This window comes from Bos taurus, unplaced genomic scaffold (assembly GCF_002263795.3).
Source record: "Bos taurus isolate L1 Dominette 01449 registration number 42190680 breed Hereford unplaced genomic scaffold, ARS-UCD2.0 Super-Scaffold_1723_ScbfJmS_2085, whole genome shotgun sequence".
Lineage (NCBI taxonomy): Eukaryota > Metazoa > Chordata > Mammalia > Artiodactyla > Bovidae > Bos > Bos taurus.
The window spans coordinates 5,035,992-5,054,979 of NW_020192292.1; the positions used below are offsets into that span (position 1 = coordinate 5,035,992).

Below are 18,988 nucleotides of genomic sequence, written 5' to 3' on the forward strand. Positions count from 1 at the left end.
AAACCATATGATTATCTCAATAGATGCAGAGAAAGCCTTTGACAAAATTCAACATCCATTTATGACAAAAAAAAAGAAAAAAAAACCCTCCAGAAAGCAATAGAAGGAACATACCTCAACATAATAAAAGCTATATATGACAAACCCACAGCAAACATTATCCTCAATGGTGAAAAACTGAAAGCATTTCCCCTAAAGTCAGGAAGAAGACAAGGGTGCCCACTCTCACTACTACTATTCAACATAGTTTTGGAAGTTTTTGGCCACAGCAATCAAAAGCAGAAAAAGAAATAAAAGGAATCCAGATTGCAAAGAAGTAAAACTCTCACTGTTTGCAGATGACATGATCCTCTACATAGAAAACCCGAAAGACTCCACCAGAAAAATACTAGAGCTAATCAATGAGTACTGTAAAGTTGCAGGATATAAAATCAACACACAGAAATCCCTTGCATTCCTATACACTAACAATGAGAAAACAGAAAGAGAAATTAAGGAAACAATTCCATTCACCATTGCAACGAAAAGAATAAAATACTTAGGAATATATCTACCTAAAGAAACTAAAGACCTATATATAGAAAACTATAAAACACTGGTGAAAGAAATCAAAGAGGACACAAATAGATGGAGAAATATACCATCTTCATGGATTGGAAGAATCAATATTGTGAAAATGAGTATACTACCCAAAGTAATCTATAGATTCAATGCAAACCCCATCAAGCTACCAACGATATTTTTCACAGAGCTAGGACAAATACTTTCACAATTTGTATGGAAATACAAAAAACCTCAAATAGCCCAAAGCAATTTTGAGAGAAAGAAGAATGGAACTGGAGGAATCACCTGCCTGACTTCAGGCTCTACTACAAAGCCCACAGTCATCAACACAGTATGGCACTGGCACAAAGACAGAATATAGATCAATGGAACAAAATAGAAAGCCCAGAGTTAAATCCACACATCTATGGACACCTTATCCTTGACAAAGGAGGCATGAATATACAATGGAGAAAACACAATCTCTCTAACAAGTGGTGCTGTGGAAAACTGGTCAATAACTTGTAAAAAGAATGAAACTAGAACCACTTTCTAACACCATACACAAGAATAAAGTCAAAATGGATTAAAGATCTAAACATAAGACCAGAAACTATAAACTCCTAGAGGAAAACATCGGAGAAGGCAATGGCACCCCACTCTAGTACTCTTGCCTGGAAAATCCCATGGACAGAGGAGCCTGGTAGGCTGCAGTCCGTGGGATCGCTAAGAGTCGGATACGAACTGAGCGACTTCCCTTTCACTTTTCACTTTCACGCATTGGAGAAGGAACTGGCAACTCACTGCAGTGTTCTTACCTGGAGAATCCCAGAGATGGGGAGCCTGGTAGGCTTCCGTCTACGGCGTCTCACAGAGTCAGAGACGACTGAAGCGACTTAGCAGCAGTAGCAGTAGCAGAGGAAAACATAGGCAAAACACTCTCTGACATAAATCACAGCAGGATCCTCTAGGACCCACCAACCCAGAATATTGGAAATAAAAGCAAAAATAAATGGGACCTAATTAATATTAAAAGCTTCTGCACAACAAAAGAAAATATAAGCAAGGTGAAAAGACAGCCTTCAGAATGAGAAAAAATAATAGCAAATGAAGCAACCTGACAAATAATTAATCTCAAAAATAACAAGCAACTCCTGCAGCTCAATTCCAGAAAAATAGAACGACCCAATCAAAAAATGGGCCAAAGAACTAAAACAGACATTTCTCCAAAGAAGACATATAGATGGCTAACAAACACATGAAAAGATGCTCAACATTCACTCATTATCCAGAGAAATGCAAATCAAAACCACAGTGAGGTACCATTTCATGCAGTCAGAATGGCTGCTATCCAAAGTCTACAAGCAATAAATGCTTGAGAGGGTGTGGAGAAAAGGGAACCCTCTTACACTGTTGGTGGAATGCAAACTAGTACAGCCACTATGGAGAACAGTGTGGAGATTCCTTTAAAAACTGGAAATAGAACTGCCATATGACCCAGCAATCCCACTGCTGGGCATACACACGAAGGAAACCAGAATTGAAAAGACACATGTACCACAATGTTTGTTGCAGCACTGTTTATAATAGCCAGAACATGGAAGCAACCTAGATGTCCATCAGCAGAGGAATGGATAAAGAAAGCAGTGGTACATATACACAATGGAGTATTACTCAGCCATTAAAAAGAATGCATTTGAATCAATTCTAATGAGGTGGATGAAACTGGAGCCTATTATACAGAGTGAAGTAAGCCAGAAAGAAAACACCAATCAGATCAGATCAGATCAGTTGCTCAGTCGTGTCCAACTCTTTGCGACCCCATGAATCGCAGCACGCCAGGCCTCCCTGTCCATCACCAACTCCCGGAGTTCACTCAGACTCACGTCCATCGAGTCAGTGATGCCATCCAGCCATCTCATCCTCTGTCGTCCCCTTCTCCTCCTGCCCCCAATCCCTCCCAGCATCAGAGTCTTTTCCAATGAGTCAACTCTTCACATGAGGTGGCCAAAGTACTGGAGTTTCAGCTTTAGCATCATTCCTTCCAAAGAAACCCCAGTGACTGATCTCCCTTCAGGAATGGACTCGGTTGTGATTCCTGTCGCAGTCCAAGTGGACTCTAAAGAGTCTTCTCCAAACACCACAGTTCAAAGCATCAATTCTTCGGCGCTCAGCCTTTCTTCAGCAGTCCAACTCTCACATCCATACATGACCACAGGAAAAACCATAGCCTTGACTAGACGGACCTTTGTTGGCCAAAGTAATGTCTCTGCCTTTTTCAATATGCTATCTAGGTTGGTCATACCCTTTCCTTCCAAGGAGTAAAGTCTTTTTAATTTCACGCTGCAATCACCATCTGGTGGATTTTGGAGCCCAAAAATAAAGTCTGGATCACTGTTTTCCACTGTTCCCCCTATTTTCCCATGAAGTGATGGGACCAGTATGCAATGAGTCTTCGTTTTTCTGAATGGTTGAGGCTTTAAGCCTAACTTTTCACTCTCCACTTTCACCTTTCATCAGAGACTTTTTTAGTTCCTCTTCAACTTCTGCCTTAAGGGTGGTTGTCATCTGCATATCTGGAGGTTATTGTATATTTTCTCCGGCAATCTTCGATTTCCAGGCTGTGCCTTCTTCGCAGCTCCAGTGTCTCATGATTTATTCTGCATGTAAGTTAAATAAGCAGGTTGACCAATATACAAGCCTTGATCGTACTCCTTTTCCTATTTGGAACCAGTCTGTTGTTCCATGTCCAGTTCTAACTGGTTTGCTTCCTGACCTGCATACAGATTTCTCAAGAGGCAGAATCAGGTGGTCTGGTATTCCCATCTCTTCAGAATTTTCCCACAGTTTATTGTGATCCACACAGTCAAGGCTTTGGCATAGTCAATAAGCAGAAATAGATGTTTTCTGGAACTCTCTTGCTTTTTCCATGATCCAGTGGATGTTGGCAATTTGATCTCTGGTTCCTCTGCCTTTTCTAAAAACCAGCTTGAACATCAGGAAGTTTCACAGGTTTCACGTATTGCTGAAAGCGCTGGCTTGGAGAAATTTAGAGCATTACTTTACTAGCGTGTGAGATGAGTGAAATTAGTGCGGTAGTTTAGAGCATTTTTCGGCATTGCCTTTCTTTGGGATTGAATGGAAAACATGACCCTTTTCCAGTCCCTGTGGCCACTGCTGAAGTTTTCCAAATTTGCTGGCATATTGAAGTGCAGCCACTTCACAGGCATCATCTTTCAAGGGAATTTGGACATTAACTCGAACTGGAATGTTCCATCACCCTCCATAGCCTTGTGTTCCATAGTGATGGTTCCTAAAGGCCCACTTTGACTTCCCATTCCAGGATATCCTGGCCTCTAGGTCAGTGATCACACCATCGTGATTATCTGGGTCGTGAAGATCTTTTTGTACAGTTCTTCTGTGTAATCTTGCATCTCTTCTTAATATCTTCTGCTCTGTTAGGGTCCATACCATTTCTGTCCTTTATCGAGCCCATCTGTGCATCAAATGTTCCTTTGGTATCTCTGATTTCTTGAAAGATCTCTAGTCTTTCCATTCTGTTGTTTCCTCTGTTTCTTTGCATTGATTGCTGAGAAGGCTTTCTTATCTCTTCTTGCTATTCGTTTGGAACTCTGCATTCAGATGCCTATATCTTTCCCTTTACTCCTTTGCTTTTCACTTCTCTTTCTTTTCACAGCTATTTGTAAGGCTCCCCAGACAGCATTTGCTTTATTGCATTTCTTTTCCATGGGATGGTCTTGATCCCTGTCTCTGAAATGTCACGAACCTCATTCCATAGCTCATCAGGCACGTCTCATCAGATCTAGGCCCCTAATCTATTTCTCACTTCCACTGTATAATCATTAGGATTGATTTAGGTCATACCTGAATGGTCTAAGTGGTTTCCTACTGTTCTTCAATTTAAGTCTGAATTTGGCAATAAGTAGTTCATGGTCTGGCCAAGTCAGCTCCCAGTCTTGTTTTTGTGACTGTATAGCGCCTTCTCCATCTTTGGCTGCAAAGAATATAATCAATCTGATTTCGGTGTTGACCATCTGGTGATGTCCATGTGTAGAGCCTTCTCTTGTGTGTTGGAAGATGGTGTTTGCTATGACCAGTGCATTTTCTTGGCAAAACTCTATTAGTCTTTGCCCTGCTTCATTCCATATTCCAAGGCGAAAGTTGCCTCTGTTACTTCAGGTGTTTCTTGACGTCCTACTTTTGCATCCAGTCCCCTATAATGAAAAGGACATCTTTTTTGGGGGTTAGTTCTAAAAGGTGTTGTAGGTCTTCATAGAACCGTTCAACTTCAGCTTCTTCAGCGTTACTGGTTGGGGCATAGACTTGGATTACTGTGATATTGAATGGTTTGCCTTGGAAACGAACAGAGATCATTCTGTGGTTTTTGAGATTGCATCCACGTACTGCATTTTGGACTCTTTTGTTGACCATGATGGCTACTCCATTTCTTCTGAGGGATTCCTGCCCTCAGTAGTAGATATAATGGTCATCTGAGTTAAATTCACCCATTCCAGTCCATTTCAGTCCACTGATTCCTAGAAAGTCGACATTCACTCTTGTCATTTCTTGTTTGACCACTTCCAATTTGCCTTTGATTCATGGACCTGACATTCCAGGTTTCCTATGCAATATTGCTCTTTACAGCATCAGACATTACTTCTATCACCAGTCACATTCACAGCTGGGTATTCTTTTTGCTTGGCTCCATCCCTTCATTCTTCTAGAGTTATTTTTCCACTGATCTCCAGTAGCATATTGGGCACCTACTGACCTGGCGAGTTTCTCTTTCAGTATCCTATCATTTTGCCTTTTCATACTGTTCGTGGGATTCTCAAGGCAAGAATACTGAAGTGGTTTGCCATTCCTTTCTCCAGTGGACCAACATTCTGTCAGATCTCTCCACCATGACCCGCCCATCTTGGGTTGCCCTACGGGCATGGCTTAGTTTCATTGAGTTAGACAAGGCTGTGGTCCTAGTGTGATTAGATTGACTAGTTTTCTGTCAGTATGGTTTCAGTGTGTCTGCCGTTCTGATGCCCTCTTGCAACACCTACCGTTTTACTTGGGTTTCTCTTACCTTGGGCATGGGGTATCTCTTCACGGCTACTCCAGGCAAAGTGCAGCCAATGCTCCTTACCTTGGACGAGGGGTATCTCCTCACCGCCACCTTCCTGACCTTCAACGTGGGATAGCTCCTCTAGGCCCTCTTGTGCCTGCGCAGCCGTGGCCTGGGGTGGTCCTCCGGCACCGCCCCTGGCCTCAGGCGTGGGGGCGTGCGGGTAGCCCCTCCAGCCCGCCCGCCACCCCTGGCCCTTGGCTAGGTGGGTGGGGTAGCTCTCCTGCCCGCCGCCCTGGCCTCACGCTTAAGGGCGTGGGGTATCTCCTCCTGCCGCCCCCCGACCTCGGACGTGGGGTAGCTCCTCTTGATGTTCCTGCACCATCGCAGTCTGGCACTCTCGGCGCTGCCCCTGACCTCGATGTGGGGTAGCTCCTCTTGGCTGCATTTTAGGCGCCCCGTCACAGCCGCCTGGATTTAGAAAGATGGTAATCGATGACCCTGTAATGTGAGGACAGCAAAGAGACACAGAGGCACAGAATAGTCGTTTGGACTCTGTGGCAGAGGGCGAGGGTGGGATGATTTGGGAGAATGGCATTGAAACATGTATATTATCATATGTGAAATGAATCACCAGTCCAGGTTTGATGCATGATACAGGGTGCTTGGGGCTGTTGCACTGGGATGACCCAGAAGGATGGGATGGGGAGGGAGGTGGGAGGGGGGTCCAGGATGGGGAACACATGTACACCCATGGTGGATTCATGTCAATGTATGGCAAAACCAATACAATATTGTAAAGTAATTAGCCTCCAATTAAAATAAATAAATTTATACATTTTAAAAGAAGAAACATGTATATTACCATATGTAAAATAGATGACCAGTGCAAGTCCAATGCCATCAAGCACGGCACTCAAACCAGTCCTCTGGACAACCGAGAGGGATGGAGTGGGAAGGGAGGGGGAGGGGGGTTCAGGATTTTGAGGGTCACATGTACACCCATGGCTGATTCATGCTGATGATATGGCAAAACCCACCACAATATTGTAAAGTAACTATCCTTCCAATTAAAATAAATAATTTTTAAATAAATAAATAAAAACCACACACACACACACAAAAACCCACCTCAAGATCAAAGGTCCATCTCCTTCAGGACTTCCTACTTTGAAGAGATAGTCCATTTGCATGATCTTGTGGCACTGTATCCTGTGACATCACAGCCTGCATGTGACATTACACACCCTGTGTGCATGCATGCTAAGTCACTTCAGTCGTGTCCAACACTGTTGTGACCTGTGGACTGCAGCCTGCCAGACTCCTCTGTCCATGGGATTCTCCAGACAGGAATACTGGGGTGGGTTGCCATGCCCCCCACCTCCAGGGGATCTTCCCAACCTAGGGATTGAATCCACATCTCTTACATTGGCAGGCGGGTTCTTTACCACTAGCGACGCCTGGAAAGCCCATTATATACACCGTGCTGTGCTGTACTCTGCTGTGCTGCTGCTTAATTGCTCAGTCATGTCTGACTCTGCAACTCACGGACTGCAGCCCGCCAGGCTCCTCTGTCCAATGAGGATTCTCCAGGCAAGAATACTGGCATGGGTTTCCATGTCCTCCTCCAGGGGATCTTCCCAACCCAGGGATTGAACCCAGGTCTCCCACATTACAGGTGGATTCTTTACTGTCTGAGCCACCTGGGAAAGCCCAAGAATACTGGAATGGGTAGCTATCCCTTCTCCAGGGGATCTTCCTGACCCAGGAATCAAACCTGGTTCTCCTGCATTATAGGCAGATTCTTCACCAGCTGAGCGACCAGGAAGCCCCATTACATAACCTAGTGATTGGTTATTTACGTGTCTGTCTCTCCCTTTAGATTTCCAACTCTTAAAGGCAGGGAGTGTGACTGTCTGAATGCTCATGCTTAACACAAAGCTTCCTGTCACATAGATCTCCAGCATGCTTTTGTTGAAGCAATGAATCGTCCTTGCTACCCTCTCTCTCCTTCATGCCCTATGGCCTGCCCTTCCTCAAATCCTACCACATCAAAAGACTCCTCCAATACATTGATTACTCTCCATCTTTACCACTCTGTTCAAGCCACCATCCTCTATCAGGTGGACCTACATAACAGCCTTCTAATTGTCTAAATTACTTTAACCCCAGCAAACTAGTTCCGATATAAGAGCTGGTGGGGGGGGGGGTTGGGTCTAAATGGAGAGCTCATCGTGTCACTCACTAGCCAGAAAGTCTTTAGTGGTACCCATTAAAAGCAGCTCAATAAAAAGCTTGAGGGACATTAAAATCTTAATTTTACTAAGAAAAATTCCTACAAACTTATACCCCAGGATGATTTAACCTCTAAAACACATTAAGAACTACTATAGGGCTGTAAGGTGACTCCTTAACATTTAATAAAGAAAATAGTTCTTCAGTATCTAGAGCTAACTCATTTTCTCTGCCTTCTGTGCTTAATAATGTCTCAAACTTTTTGATTTAAATCTGAATAGAATATTTGATGTAATGGAGAAATAAAGGATTAAAAGTCTTTTCATAATATTTGTACCCAGGAACTCATGTGTCACCATGGTGAGATTATGCTGTCAGGATATGACATAGAATGATTATGAAGTCATAGGCCCCTAAACAAGCTGAGCCATTTTAAATCCAGCAGTTCCTTGGGAGAGGAAACAGGACAACAAGGTCCTGGACATGAATCTCTTCATTTATGTCCTCCTTTTATCAATTTTGGACAAGTAGTTGTTTAGATAGAAATGAAAGCAATGGATCTGCTACTGCAGGTATGTCCCTAACCTTAAACCTAGAAATTATGATCTATTATGTTAAATGTATTCCAGTACTTAATTAGACAAGCGAGCTGTGTGTAAGAAATCTGCTGTTTATTCTACTTTACTATGAGTAGGTCTTCGAGAATTTCTACGACAACACCTGAAAGTTTTACTTCTGTGTAAACATTCCAAACATAGAAACATGAAGAGTACAGCCTTACTGTCCCCTTTCATTCCCCTTCCCCACCCAATCCACCAACCCCTGCCCCTCCCCCACCAGCCATACCAGAAAATTCTATGTGAATGAATCTAGCATGGTACCTAACACATAGTAGGTTTCAAGAACTGTGTTTTCTTGTCCCATCCCTTTTCCCACCATACACATTCACACACACATCAACACTCCAGTGCATCACACATTCAAATACCTAGGTAATGGGTTGAACAAGCCACGACGTGGGGTAACCTAGATAATTATACTGATTAGCCAAAGACAGCTCCCAGATTTGGCTTGTAGACTGTGGCTGGCTGGGGAGGTGATAGAGGGAGGAAAATGACAGTGGTTATCATGCTTAAAGAAATAATTGATGATGAGATTTGACTTGGATCTACAGTAACAAACCCCCATCAAAATGGAAGCCAAACTTGGTTCCCAAGCACATGTTCTGATGATACATGTTCTTTCACAGTAACTACACGTGCTGAATTCAAGCAGACCAAACTGCAGGAATTACGGCGACGTCTACTCATTATTGTAATTGGTACCCTTATCACTGGGTATATGGTCACGTGTACCTGCTTGCTTCACTATAGGTGTGATAGCAAGGAAGCCCATAAAGCAGCCAAGTAAGTCTTACACCTTTGAATAAAAGTAGAAGGTGTGGGGAGGCACGCATTCTTCACTATACTCTATAACTGTGAGAGTGGGGAAGTCCCCAAAGCAGCAACATTAAGTCTTACACCTTTGAACTAAAAACATAAAGCGTAGGGGTGTAGGGGTGAGGTGAGGAGGTGGGTGTGCACGCGCATGAAGAACTGTACCTGCACATGCATGCACACTCACACGTAAGCGGGTTCACTGTTGTTTTGTTACTTACCATTAACTTTAGACTTCAGAAGAGCTACCGACATCTTGTGGGCTGGATATGTTCACTTAAATGAAGCTCTTAAATTATCTCAAGTACATTATCAACTTTAGCCAAAACTATCTCCTATTCAGGGTTCACTTGAGCCCCAGGCTGCTAATTTCATTGTAAGTTGAGTCTATGAAAAGAGGGAATGACTATCTAAATAAGACAGAATCAAAATCTTCTCAGGGGAGAAGGAGTTGGGTCTCTGCATTCCAAAGATAGTAACACATTTTGGATAATCTATCATTTTGAGATGTAATAACATGAAAAAATTTTCAACTGTGTTCAGTGATTTTAGTCCCTGGCTTAATATAGGAGGACTAGGCTGGCACTTGGTATACTGGGTCTCTAAAAATTTCCCAATCCAAGGACTGGTGACTGAAATATACCACTGTTCTATTCCTTCAGTTTTAGAGTTAGCTTGTGAGGATTAATATGTATGGTTACAAACCTTGATGGTGTAAATATGATAGGAAAACAATGAATTTGGTCTAAGACTTTTTTATGTGACAGGTTGTGACATTTGTGCCTCAGTTGCATATCAACTTGTGGCTTTTTTGTAAAAAGTATAATTTCTGGATTGCAGCCATTCTGACTGGCGTGAAATGGTACCTCATAGTGGTTTTGATTTGCATTTCCCTGATAATGAGTGATGTTTAGCATCTTTTCATGTGTTTGTTAGCCATCTGTATGTCTTCTTTGGAGAAATGTCTATTTAGTTCCTTGGCCCATTTTTTGATTGGGTCATTTATTATTCTGGAGTTGAGCTGTAGGAGTTGCTTGTATATTTTTGAGATTAGTTGTTTGTCAGTTGCTTCATTTGCTATTATTTTCTCCCATTCTGAAGGCTGCCTTTTCACCTTGCTAATAGTTTCCTTTCTTGTGCAGAAGCTTTTAAGTTCAATTAGGTCCCATTTGTTTATTTTTGCTTTTAATTCCAATATTCTTGGAGGTGGGTCATAGAGGCTCCTGCTGTTATGTATGTTGGAGAGTGTTTTGCCTATGTTCTCCTCTAGGAGTTTTATAGTTTCTGGTCTTACGTTGAGATCTTTAATCCATTTTGAGTTTATTTTTGTGCTGGAGAGGGTGTGGAGAAAAGGGAACTCCCTTACACTGTTGGTGGGAATGCAAACTAGTACAGCCACTATGGAGAACAGTGTGGAGATTCCTTAAAAAACTGGAAATAGAACTGCCTTATGATCCAGCAATCCCACTGCTGGGCATACACACTGAGGAAACCAGAAGGGAAAGAGACACGTGTACCCCAATGTTCATCGCAGCACTGTTTATAATAGCCAGGACATGGAAGCAACCTAGATGCCCATCAGCAGATGAATGGATAAGAAAGCTGTGGTACATATACACAATGGAGTATTACTCAGCCATTAAAAAGAATACATTTGAATCAGTTCTAATGAGATGGATGAAACTGGAACCTATTATACAGAGTGAAGTAAGCCCAGAAAGAAAAACACCAATACAGTATACTAACGCATATATATGGAATTTAGAAAGATGGTAACAATAACCCTGTGTACGAGACAGCAAAAAAGACACCGATGTATAGATCAGTCTTATGGACTCTGTGGGAGAGGGAGAGGGTGGGAAGATTTGGGAGAATAGCATTGAAACATGTATAATATCATGTATGAAACGAGTCGCCAGTCCAGGTTCGATGCATGGTACTGGATGCTTGAGGCTGGTGCACTGGGACGACCCAGAGGGAGGGTAGGGGAGGGAGGAGAGAGGAGGGTTCAGGACGCGGGTATACCTGTGGCGGATTCATTTCGATATTTGGCAAAACTAATACAATATTGTAAAGTTTAAAAATAAAATAAAATTTAAAAAAAAGTATAATTTCTGGATTAGATAAATTCTCTCTCTCCCTCTCAACAGTAGATTTGAAACAAGTTTGTGTCATTGCATATATAGACTATATGGTTATCCATTGTGGTTGAAACAGCAAAATTAAGAAAAAGAAAAAGCATTCAACACGAGTTCAAATCTGTAACCTGACTCATAGTTTTCACCACACTCTGATTCTTACTGTGTTCAATTTTCCTGCTAGAGCCACAAAAAGACCACAAGTCTAAATTGACACAATAGCCCATATTTTCTGGTAACAGCAATCTTACTCATCTAATTTAAATTGTCATATTCCAAATCCTCTGTATTTTCAGGGACAAGAAAGAAGATATCACCATCAAGGCATCCAGGTCATCTAAAATATCATTTACTGACTCCAAGTCACCGACTGCTGGTCTGGGAGATCCAGAAAGACAATCCGTGGTATCCAGAATAGATAAGTCATCTGGGCCCTCAAGTCCACGAAAAGTTCCTTCAAGTGCAGAAAAGTTAGTCAGGCCCTCGAGTCAAAAAAAACCATCCAAGCCATCAGCTCCCAAAAAAGTGTTAGGATCACCCCCCCAGGAAAAGTTGCATAGAACACGCAGTCCAAAAAAGGCACACAGGCAGGCTCATGCCCATAAGCTAGTCAGTCAGGTCAGTCCATCCTATCCAGAGAAGGCCATCAAGCCAACTTGGCCACCAAGTCTACAGTGTCGGGTCAAGCCAACCAAAACTCCTCTACCCTATCCAAAGAATCAAAGCTTCCCTGAGCATTCAAGTGCAGATAAACTGACCAAACGCCAGAGATATCTTAAACTAAAATGCCCAGCTAGTGCAGGTAGGGCAGAAATATTATCTAGGCCTCAACCAGTGAAGTTTTGTCGATGCTACAAGGAAAAGTGCCTTGTTTGCAGAGCTGTTTCTGAGCCGTTCATCACTCATGTTTCAGAAGCAAATAAAAAGCATGTTCCAGTTCCACTGTTTTCACGCGAATTGAAGCACTTTTACAAGTCGTATAAAAAGAAACAACCCAAATACAACACACTGTATGGCAACATGAGTGACAGTGATATCACAACATACAACAGTGATGGTGAGAGTGACAGGGAGGTGATTATAATGTGCAATATAAAATGCAAGGAAGACATCTATAAAAACTCCCCAAATAATTAAGGGATCAAAAGAAAGACCGCCCATGCAGAAGAAGCAAACTTCTATGAACTATTACACGCTCACCATATTTAAGAAGCTGGTAGAGGAAAACTCCACTTGGTATCACTATTGAGATTAGACTTATATCCATCTCGAGGCAATTTACTTGAAAAATAGTAAATAAATGTGTGACATAACAACTGATTTTGTTGTAATTATTATTGTATTTTAGAGGTATAAATCTCTTTGGGAGGTATCTTAGATCTACTTGGGCAAATTCTGGGAGATGGTGAGGGACAGGGAAACCCAGCCTGCTGCAGTCCATGGGGTCGCACAGAGTTGGACACGACTTGATGGCTGAACAACAACAACGTAGATCTGGTCACTTGGATGGGCTTCCCAGCTGGTGCAGTGGTAAAGAATCCACCTGCCAATGGAAGAGATATGGGTTTGATCCCTGGGTTGGGAAGATCCTTTGGAGGAAGAAATAGCAACCCACTCCAGTAGTCTTGCCTGGGAAATTCCATGGACCGAGGAGACTGAAGGGCTACAGTCGATGGGGTCGAAAAGAGTTGGACACAGGCACACTATTAAATGTGAACCACAAACACACAAATATAAAAAGGGATTGCAAGATGGGTACCCTGGGCTCCTCTTCCCCTTGGATTAGCCCTCAATTGAAGTCTCAACCCAACTATCTTTTAAATTTTGACAGAGTGTCCTCACAGTTTAAGACTGTCTTTCTCTGGTGCCCAGTGTGTGGCGGAAATGGCTCTGTGTGCTTGATTCTGGCTGCATTGGGGAAATTCCTGATAGTCATTTCCTTTTTTAAAAATATATTTATTTGACCATGCCAGTTCTTAGCTGTGGCATGCAAACCCTTGGCTGCAGCATGTGATTCTCTGACCCGGGATAGAACCCAGACCCCCTGCATTGGGAGTGTGAAGTTTTAGCCACTGAACCACCAGGGAAGTCCCAATACTCATTTCTAATACCACTGCCTCTGATGACTGCTACCAAAGTAAGGGTCCAGGCTCCAGCCCCCACTCTCAAGGTTTTTGATTCTTTTGGTTACCCTTCAAATTGATAAAGAGAGTTTGCCCTGTTGTGCATTCTCAGAATGGCCCAGATAGAGGTCGGATATCTACCCATTTTCTTCACAGGGTACCTTCTTACTTAGAATCCAGAGGGCTGGGAGGCCAGGGGAAAACCTTGGAGTTATATTTTCTAGCTTCCTCACTGATGAGAGGTTATCCCTGCCCACTTCCAAGAGCATGGTTCAGAAAAACAGACAAAATCCTGCAGTCCCAGCCTATATTCTAGTACAGTGAGGTCAGTCCCCTGTCACATTCAGCAGGGTCAGTTAAATTCCATAGCTAGCATATATTGGATGTGTACTACTTGCCAGACATTGTACTAAGTCCCTTTATGTCCAGGATATCTGAAGGCCACCCTCCCCTCAATTTTACTGATTTAGAAAAAGGACTCACAAGACTCAAAAGCAGATTATAGTCATGGCTGAGGTTTATTAGAGCAAAAATATACAAATCAAGAGCAAGAGGAAAAAGACGTCTTTTCGGGTGAATCAGAGAGTTTGGACATGCGCTTTTGAGTACTTGCCCCTCTGGGGCCACCTAGGACATTCTCTCTTCTCTAGCAACAAACTAGAGGCATGTGTGCAACATGGCTCTGCCCAGGGAAGCCTCAGCATCTGAGGCTTTTATTGAGAACAGGTCCCATAGGTACATCATGCTCCATAACCAGACATGGCAAGTGAAACTCAGGATCCCAACAATGACACCAGATGCACATTATCGATGTTGATGTTTGTGCCAAGCAATCAGGTGAACAAAACATGATCATCAACCAATTAACATTAGAACATTCCCCCTGGGTTGACCAATAGTCAAATCATGGTTTCCAGTTCCCTTGACATACAAGGACCAAACAACCAGACCTGCTGTGTTAACACTTTCCTCACATTCACATATTTTATTTAATCCCCAACAGTCCCCTATTATATGGACTGCCATATGAGTTAACCGATGCTCTGTAACATATAGTAAGATCACATCTAGCAATTGATTGAATCAAGATATGAATCTATGATTGACTTAAGTTCAAATTTTCATTATGCTGTACTGCCTTCTCACTTCCAGTTTCTGGGGTATGTGTTTATTCTCAGATCACCCAGTCCACTGGTATCAGCAAAGTCCTTACTTGACTTTTAATCAATCTGGACCATCCTCCTAACTTACCAGGAGCATATAAATATGTCTTGACTTCATTCACATCTGACTTCCCCATAACCTCTGCCTCCTCCACTGGTAGTATCCTGGTGGGGTCTGTAAGGTCATCATGAAATTCACAGATGGCATGATATATAAAAGTTTTAAGAGGTAGAAAATGCATTTGAAAAGCATTGTGGAAGCTACAGACTTGATTTCCTTCTGGTATTACATTTTTTGTGAAGATAAACTGCAAAGCGTTAGAATTGTTCTGGGATAGCCTGGTCTTTTTAAAATTCACAAATAGAAGCAAAAGTTCTGATCAAATTTTTATGGTTTAGTATGAAAAACAGTTCAAACAAAAAAGTAGGAGTATGAATGAACACCCATATAAACATTGCTCAGATTCAACACTTATCATTACATGGCCAATGTTTTTTCATTTAAACTACTATCCATTTCCCTCCCATTTATATCTCCAAAAAATAATAAATTTTAAAAATACATAAACACAATACTCCATGCAATCACAAAGAGTCAGATACAACTGAGTGACTGAACTTAACTGAACTGAAACACAATACTATTATCTCATATGAAACTTAATAATAATTCCTTAATATAAATTACCCAGTCTATATGCAAATTTCCTTCATTTGCCTCATTTTTTTAATGGTTGCTTTGTTCAAATGATGTCAATCAGCATTTGACAGCATCTCAGCCTAAATTTTCTAAAAATTAAAATTTCATTGGGTAATCTGGCTTCATATTGTAAGATGATTTTGAAGTTTATCTGGGCTATCAGTAGCCTGTAAAATAGCCAACGTCAAAACTGCATAGTTTTTCAGCTTAAATTCAACCGAAATCTTGGTAGGCAAAGTCAAATGATCTAAGCTTTCTTCTCTTTATCATTCTTAAGCTAAAGACTTGTAATACTTTAAAGGCTGGGAATATTAATATCTAATAAAAAGGACTAACTGCCAGTGACAACCAATGATAATGACATCTTAAACACAAGCTATTAGCATGAGTATGTATGTTGCTATTTAAACCACACTTAATTATAGAGTAGAAGTCTACAGAATATTTGAAGCTCATTCAACGTGAAAAATTCTAGGTGCATTAGTATGGGGCTTCACACATAAAACCAATATAAAATATGTAAAAAAGGGAAAAAAAAAAAAACATGTACCCTGAGTTAGAGAAGAAATTTTGCAAAAAAAAAAATAATAATAATAATAATTTTTTTTACCAGTCAAAGCTTCCACAAGTTAATACCTAAAATAACTCGTCTCACTTCAAAGGATAGTTTCTGACACTTCTTGGCAATGTCCTGGTTTAAGTAAGAGGGCTCTGAATCTCTATTTCCTAGCCTTCTTGCAGCATTGTCTTACCTGTCATGATACCTTTCTTCTGTCTGGCTCCCATTTTATATTTCCCGGTTCAGTAAGTGTCAGGGCTGTATGTCCGTCAGTCTTTGGCTTCTTTACATTTCCGGCCACCAGGGGTCGCTGTGAAGCCAGTTTCAAAAGTGGTACTTCCCTCTAAGACCATCAGCGCTGTGTTTCCCTTTCATCCACATTCCTTACCTTCATCTCCAAAACTCATACCTTGTTCCTGTCTATGGAACTAAAATCGTTAGTTTTTCAGTCATGTCCAACTCTTTCTGGCTCCGTGGATCTTACTTCTTTATCGACGGAATTCTCCAGGCAAGAATACTGGAGTAGGCAGTCCTTCCTTTCTCTAGGGGATCTTCCAGACCCAGGGATCCAACTCAGGTCTCCAGCACTGCAGGCAGATTCTTTACCATCTGAGCTACCAGGGAAGCTCTGGGTTCACAGAGAGTCGGACACGACTGAGTGACTAACACGATTACAATGGAACTGAAATTAATTATATTTTGCTCCTTTTCTTCAGTAAGTTCAGTTCAGTTCAGTTCAGTCGCTCAGACCTGCCCAACTCTTTGTGACCCCTTGGACTGCAGCATGCCAGGCTTGCCTGTCCACCACCAAATCCAGGAGCTTACTCAAACTCATGTCTATGGAATGGGTGATTCCATCCCACCATCTCATTCTCTGTCGTCCCCTTCTCCTCCCGCCTTCAATCTTTCCTAGCATCAGAGTCTTTTCATGAGTCAGTTCTTTGCATCAGGTGGCCAACATATTGGAGCTTCAGCTTCAGTATCAGTCCTTCCAAGGAATATTCAGGACTGATTTCCTTTAGGATTGACTGATTAGATCTCCTTGACTGGTTGAATCTCACTTTATTCAATAAAGTACTTTCTAAAAACGTATCCCTTAAAAAAAGTGCAAAAATGCAGATTTCAAACATTTCCAACATGTATTTCTACATGAAATTCTATAAGCATAGAAGTACACAACATTGTAAATCAACTTTACTTCAATTAAATTTTTAAAAATTAAGCTTTTAAAATTTAAAAAATTTAAGAAATTATATACACAATGGAATATTACTCAGCTATAAAAGGAATGCATTTGAGTTAGTTCTAATGAGGTGGATGAAACTTGAGTTTATTATACAGAGTGAAGTAAGTCAGAAAGAGAAAGACAAATACTGTATAGTAACACATACATGTGGAACCTAGAAAGATGGTACTGAAGATGCTACATGCAGGGCAGCAAAGGAGACACAGATGTAAAGGACAGACTTTTGGATTCAGTGGGAGAAAGAGAGGGTGGGATGATTTGAGAGAACAGCATTGAAACATATATGTTACCATATGTAAAATAGATAGCCAGTGTGAGTTTGAGGTATGAGGCAGGGCCAGGGCACCTAAAGCACGTGCTCTGTGACAACCTGGAGGGATGGAGTGGGGTGGGAGTTGGGAGGGAGGTTCAGGAGGGAAGGGACACAAGTATACCTATGGCCGATTCATGTTGCTATATGACAAAAACCATCACAATATTGTAAAATAATTATTCTCCAATTAAAATAAAGGCATAAATTTTTTAAAAAGAAATTATAGAAACATGTAGCTGAAAGGATACTTAGAAATCCTCTCTTCTATCTCCTGTGGGGAGAGGGGGCTGTGAAGAGCTGAAGGAATGCTCACTCAGCTAGAAGACCATGTTTTACCAGGCTAACAGGGTTGAGGATGCTAGCTCGCTGTGGCATGTGCCTGGTTGGCAGATCTTTAAGTGGCAACAGAGAAGTGCTACACCAGATGAGGGATATTTAAAAGTCTCCAGTTATCAACTCTCAAAATCCTCCAGTCCCTGCCACATCGTGAAATTGCTAAGAATTAGAAGCAACAAAGGAAGGGAACTAGAAGTAGGAAGAAAGCTTTCTGAGAGCTTCATTCAAATATCTCCTTAAAGGCAAACTATATCAGTTCAGTTCAGTTCAGTCGGGCAGTCATGTCTGACTCTTTGCAACCCCATGAATCGCAGCACGCCAGATCTCCCTGTCCATCACCAACTCCCGGAGTTCACTCAAACTCATGTCCATCAAGACAGTGATGCCATCCACCCATCTCATCCTCTGTCATCCCCTTCTCCCCCTGTCCCCAGTCCCTCCCAGCATTAGAGTCTTTTCCAATGAGTCAACTCTTCGCATGAGGTGGCCAAAGTACTGGAGTTTCAGCTTTAGCATCATTCCTTCCAAAGAAATCCCAGGGCTGATCTCCGTCAGAATGGACTGGTTGGATCTCCTTGCGGTCCAAGGGACTCTCAAGAGTCTTAGCCAACACTACAGTTCAAAAGCATCAATTCTTCAGTGCTCAGCTTTCTTCACAGTCAAACTCTCACATCCATACATGACCACTGGAAAAACCATAGCCTTGACTAGATGGACCTTTGTTGGCAAAGTAATGTCTCTACTTTTCAATATGCTGTCTATGTTGGCCATAACTTTCCTTCCAAGGAGTAAGCATTTTTTAATTTCATGGCTGCTGTCACCATCTGCAGTGATTTTGGAGCCCAGAAAAATAAAGTCTGACACAGTTTCCACTGTTTCTCCATCTATTTCCCATGAAGTGATGGGACCAGATGCCATGATCTTTGTTTTCTGAATGTTGAGCTTTAAGCCAACTTTTTCACTCTCCACTTTCACTTTCATCAAGAGGGTTTAGTTCCTCTTCCCTATCTGCCATAAGGGTGGTGTCATCTGCATATCTGAGGTTATTGATATTTCTCCCAGCCATCTTGTTCTAGCTTGTGCTTCTTCCAGTCCAGCGTTTCTCATGATGTACTCTGC

At 41.9% G+C, this 18,988-nt stretch overlaps 1 pseudogene; it reads left to right on the forward strand.

Moving 5' to 3' along the window:
- The first annotated feature begins 8,308 nt into the window (after positions 1–8,308).
- Positions 8,309–12,749, forward strand: LOC112445827 (uncharacterized protein CXorf66 homolog; annotated as a pseudogene).
- The last annotated feature ends 6,239 nt before the right edge of the window (positions 12,750–18,988 follow it).